The 5640-nt window shown below is 42.2% G+C and overlaps 1 non-coding gene across 1 annotated transcript; it reads left to right on the top strand.

The window, feature by feature from the left end:
• The first annotated feature begins 315 nt into the window (after positions 1–315).
• LOC130958394 (small nucleolar RNA R71) lies at positions 316–419 on the top strand. The gene has a single exon (XR_009077518.1). It is a non-coding gene; the product is annotated as a small nucleolar RNA R71 (small nucleolar RNA).
• The last annotated feature ends 5221 nt before the right edge of the window (positions 420–5640 follow it).

Below are 5640 nucleotides of genomic sequence, written 5' to 3'. Positions count from 1 at the left end.
CTTGGTGCATTTTGCATTCCAGACAGACTTTGAGAAATCAAATTGACTTGTTGAGTCAATATCTTGTTCTGAGCCAGAATGGCATTCAGAGTATCAATCTCAAGAACTCCTTTCTTCTGACTTGTCCCATTGTTCACAGGATTCCTTTCAGAAGTGTACATGAATTGGTTGTTTGCAACCATTTCAATTAGCTCTTGAGCTTCTGTAGGCGTCTTCTTCAGATGAAGAGATCCTCCAGCAGAGCTATCCAAAGACATCTTGGATTGTTCAGAGAGACCATCATAGAAAATACCTATGATGCTCCATTCAGAAAGCATGTCAGATGGACATTTTCTGATCAATTGTTTGTATCTTTCCCAAGCTTCATAGAGGGATTCTCCATCCTTCTGTCTGAAGGTTTGGACTTCCACTCTAAGCTTACTCAATTTTTGAGGTGGAAAGAACTTTGCCAAGAAGGCATTGACTAGCTTTTCCCATGAGTCCAGGCTTTCTTTAGGTTGTGAGTCCAACCATGTCCTAGCTCTGTCTCTTACAGCAAAAGGGAATAGCATAAGTCTGTAGACCTCAGGGTCAACCCCATTAGTCTTGACAGTGTCACAGATTTGCAAGAATTCAGCTAAGAACTGATGAGGATCTTCCAATGGAAGTCCATGGAACTTGCAATTCTGTTGCATTAGAGAAACTAATTGAGGCTTAAGCTCAAAGTTGTTTGCTCCAATGGCAGGGATAGAGATGCTTCTCCCATAGAAGTCGGGAGTAGGTGCAGTAAAGTCACCCAGCACCTTCCTTGCATTGTTTGCATTGTTGTTGTTTTCGGCTGCCATGGTTTCTTCTTCTTTGAAGAATTCGGTTAGGTCCTCTACAGAGAGTTGTGCCTTAGCTTCTCTTAGCTTTCGCTTTAAGGTCCTTTCAGGTTCAGGGTCAGCTTTAACAAGAATGCCTTTGTCTTTGTTCCTGCTCATATGAAAGAGAAGAGAACAAGAAAATATGGAATCCTCTATGTCACAGTATAGAGATTCCTTGAGGTGTCAGAGGAACAGAAAAATAGAAAGAAGAGGTAGAAGAATTCGAACTTAATTAGATAGAGTTCGAATTGTGCATTGAGAAGGAGTGGTACTCCATAAATAGAAGGATGTGGGAAGAGAGGAAGAAATTTTCGAAAATCAAGTGAAATATTTTGAAAACATTTTTGAAAAACTTTAATTGATTTTCGAAAATCAAGAGTGGGAAAGAAATTAAGTAATTTTTTTGAAAAAGATTTTGAAATTAGAAATAAAAAAGATATGATTAAAAACTGTTTTGAAAAATATGTGATTAAAAAGATATGATAAAAAAAATTATGCTTTTTTAAAAAGATATGATTGAAAAGATATGATTTGAAAACAATTTTAAAAAGATTTGATTTTAAAAAATAATGACTTGCCTAACAAGAAAAGATATGATTCAAACATTAAACCTTTCTCAACAGAAAAGGCAACATACTTAAAATGTTCAATCAAATCATTAATTGTTAGTAAGTATCTTTGAAAAAGGAAAGAAATTGATTTTGAAAACATTTGATTGAAAAGATATGATTTGATTTTGAAAAACTTTGAAAACTTAAAAAAAAATTGATTTTGAAAACAAAATCCTCCCCCTTGTGCCATCCTGGCGTTAAACGCCCAGAATGGTGCACATTCTGGCGTTTAACGCCCAATGCACTACCTTTTTGGGCGTTAAACGCCCAACCAGGCACCCTGGCTGGCGTTTAAATGCCAGTCTGTCCTTCTTCACTGGGCGTTTTGAACACCCAGCTTTTTCTGTGTAATTCCTCTGCTGCATGTTCTGAATCTTCAGTTCCCTGTACTATTGACTTGAAAATAGAACCAAGATCAATTAAACAATGCATGCAAGACACCAAACTTAAAATCAGACACTAGACTCAAACAAGAAACCTAAAATATTTTTGGTTTTTATGATTTTTATAATTTTTTTTGTGCTTTTTCGAAAATTATATGAAAATAGAAAATAAAGGTTTCAGAATTCTCAATTTGGATTCCAGGAATCATTGCAATGTTAGTCTAAGACTCCGGTCCAGGAATTAGACATGGCTTCACAGCCAGCCAAGCTTTCAAAGAAAGCTTCGGTCCAAAACACTAGACATGGCCAATGGCCAGCCAAGCCTTAGCAGATCATTGCTCCAATAGCAGGATTGATAGAAATCAACAAGCTCTTGTGATGATAGGTTGAAACCTCGGTCCAATAAGATTAGACATGGCTTCTCAGCCAGCCAGACTTCAACAGATCATCATGAAACACTAGAATTTATTCTTAAGAACTCTGAAGTAAAATACCTAATCTAAGCAACAAGATAAACCGTCAGTTGTCCATACTCAAAACAATCCCCGGCAACGGCGCCAAAAACTTGGTGCGCGAAATCGTGATCACTACACAACTCTGCACAACTAACCAGCAAGTGCACTGGGTCGTCCAAGTAATAAACCTTACGCGAGTAAGGGTCGATCCCACGGAGATTGTTGGTATGAAGCAAGCTATGGTCACCTTGTAAATCTTAGTCAGGCAGACTCAAATGGATATAGATGATGAATAAAACATAAAGAAAAAGATAGAGATACTTATGTATATCATTGGTGAGAGCTTCAGATAAGCATATGAAGATGCTGTCCCTTCCGTCTCTCTGCTTTCCTACTGTCTTCATCCAATCCTTCTTACTCCTTTCCATGGCAAGCTTATGCAAGGGTTTCACCGTTGTCAGTGGCTACCTCCCATCCTCTCATTGGAAATGTTCAACGCACCCTGTCACGGCACGGCTATCCATCTGTCGGTTCTCAATCAGGCCGGAATAGAATCCAGTGATTCTTTTGCGTCTGTCACTAACGCCCCGCCCTCAGGAGTTTGAAGCACGTCACAGTCATTCAATCATTGAATCCTACTCAGAATACCACAGACAAGGTTAGACCTTCCGGATTCTCTTGAATGCCGCCATCAGTTCTTGCCTATACCACGAAGACTCTGATCTCACGGAATGGCTGGCTCGTTTGTCAGGCGAGCACTCGGTTGTCAGGCGATCAACCATGCATCGTGTATCAGGAATCCAAGAGATATTCACCCAATCTAAGGTAGAACGGAGGTGGTTGTCAGTCACACGTTCATAGGTGAGAATGATGATGAGTGTCACGGATCATCACATTCATCAAGTTGAAGAACAAGTGATATCTTGGACAAAGAACAAGCGGAATTGAATAGAAGAACAATAGTAATTGCATTAATACTCGAGGTACAGCAGAGCTCCACACCTTAATCTATGGTGTGTAGAAACTCCACCGTTGAAAATACATAAGAACAAGGTCTAGGCATGGCCATGAGGCCAGCCCCCCCCAATAATCTAAGAACTAGATGTCCAAATATTAGAAGATGAGAATACAATAGTAAAAGGTCCTATATATAGAGAACTAGTAGCCTAAGGTGTACAAAGATGAGTAAATGACATAAAAATCCACTTCTGGGCCCACTTGGTGTGTGCTTGGGCTGAGCAATGAAGCATTTTCGTGTAGAGACTCTTCTTGGAGTTAAACGCCAGCTTTTATGCCAGTTTGGGCGTTTAACTCCCATTTAGGTGCCAGTTCCGGCGTTTAACGCTGGGAAATCTGAAGGTGACTTTGAACGCCGGTTTGGGCCATCAAATCTTGGGCAAAGTATGGACTATCATATATTGTTGGAAAGCCCAGGATGTCTACTTTCCAACGCCGTTGAGAGCGCGCCAATTGGGCTTTTGTAGCTCCAGAAAATCCACTTCGAGTGCAGGGAGGTCAGAATCCAACAGCATCTGCAGTCCTTTTCAGTCTCTGGATCAGATTTTTGCTCAGGTCCCTCAATTTCAGCCAGAAAATACCTGAAATCACAGAAAAACACACAAACTCATAGTAAAGTCCAGAAAAGTGAATTTTAACTAAAAACTAATAAAAATATACTAAAAACTAACTAGATCATACTAAAAACATACTAAAAACAATGCCAAAAAGCGTACAAATTATCCGCTCATCAATGCTCACTCAAACTGGGTGTGAAGAAGTGTCATCTCTGGAAGGATGGGCTGCCGGTGCCTCAGTAGTAGGCTGAAGGTCTGCAGTCTCTGTGAGTGTAGGAGGAGCTGTGTGCTGAAGCGGAGGCTCTGTCTGTAGAGGAATCTCTGGATCAGCGGTCTGTAGCTGGTGGTGCTCCTCATGATGTGGGACAGTGTGCTCGGGTCCTCCCTGCTCAGCCTGGGTAGGTACCTCCTCCTTATGATTGCTCGCCTCCTCTTCAGATGTGTCTGATGGTGTGTCTGGCTTGGAGGGGATGTCACCACCGGATCGGATTAGCAGCTCGAGGTGCTCATAGCGTCGCTTGTGGCGACGCTCGGACCTCTCATAACGTCACCTGTTGCAACGTTCAGACTTTTCATATTGCTGCTGGTGGCGGTGCTCCATCTGGTCTAAGCGGTCAAAGAGTCGGTGCACTAGAAGATAAATGGGCTCGGGAGCAGGTGGAGGTGCAGTGGGTGGTGCTGGGTCAGTGGAAGCAGAATGAGCAGCTGAAGATGTAGCTCCCTCAGCAGAGTCAGTGAGAAACGGAGGTCGGTAGCCTAAAGCCTGAAATTTCCGACTGTGAGGGATGATCTTCCTGCAGTCCGCGGCAGATGGCTTTTCATCAGTAACCTCCCAAGATACCTCAGCTCGGTGACCCAACTGAGTAATCAGGAATGGAAACGGGAGGGTGCCCCTAACATAGACCCTGGCCATGTAATGCCGAATGAAGCGGGGTAGATATAGGTCCTTACCCATCATCACACACCAGATGAAGGTAACCATAGCAGCTGGCACCTCTGTCTCATGAGTGCTCGGTGGTGCACAAAATTGTGATCATCAATGGCGCCATCAACATGGTATGTTCAATTGTAATCTCAACTCTTTATCACAACTTCGCACAACTAACCAGCAAGTGCACTGGGTTGTCCAAGTAATAAACCTTACGCGAGTAAGGGTCGATCCCACGGAGATTGTTGGTATGAAGCAAGCTATGGTCACCTTGTAAATCTCAGTCAGGCAGATTCAAATGGTTATGGATGATTTATGGATAAAACATAAAATAAAGATAGAGATACTTATGTAATTCATTGGTGAGAATTTCAGACAAGCGAATGGAGATGCTTTGTCCCTTCCATCTCTCTGCTTTCCTACTGTCTTCATCCAATCCTTCTTTCTCCTTTCCATGGCAAGCTGTATGTTGGGCATCACCATTGTCAGTGGCTACAATCCTGTCCTCTCAGTGAAAATGTTCAACGTACCCTGTCACGGCACGGCTAATCATCTGTCGGTTCTCAATCAGGTTGGAATAGAATCCATTGATTCTTTTGCGTCTGTCACTAACGCCCAGCCTTCAGGAGTTTGAAGCTCGTCACAGTCATTCAATCCTTGAATCCTACTCAGAATACCACAGACAAGGTTTAGACCTTCCGGATTCTCTTGAATGCCGCCATCAATTCTAGCTTATACCACGAAGATTCCGATTAAGGGATCCAAGAGATATCCACTCAATCTAAGGTAGAATGGAGGTGGTTGTCAGGCACACGTTCATAGGTGAGAATGATGATGAGTGTCA

This window comes from Arachis stenosperma, chromosome 10 (assembly GCF_014773155.1).
Source record: "Arachis stenosperma cultivar V10309 chromosome 10, arast.V10309.gnm1.PFL2, whole genome shotgun sequence".
NCBI lineage: Eukaryota > Viridiplantae > Streptophyta > Magnoliopsida > Fabales > Fabaceae > Arachis > Arachis stenosperma.
This window is presented reverse-complemented; position numbering and strand designations above follow the sequence as displayed.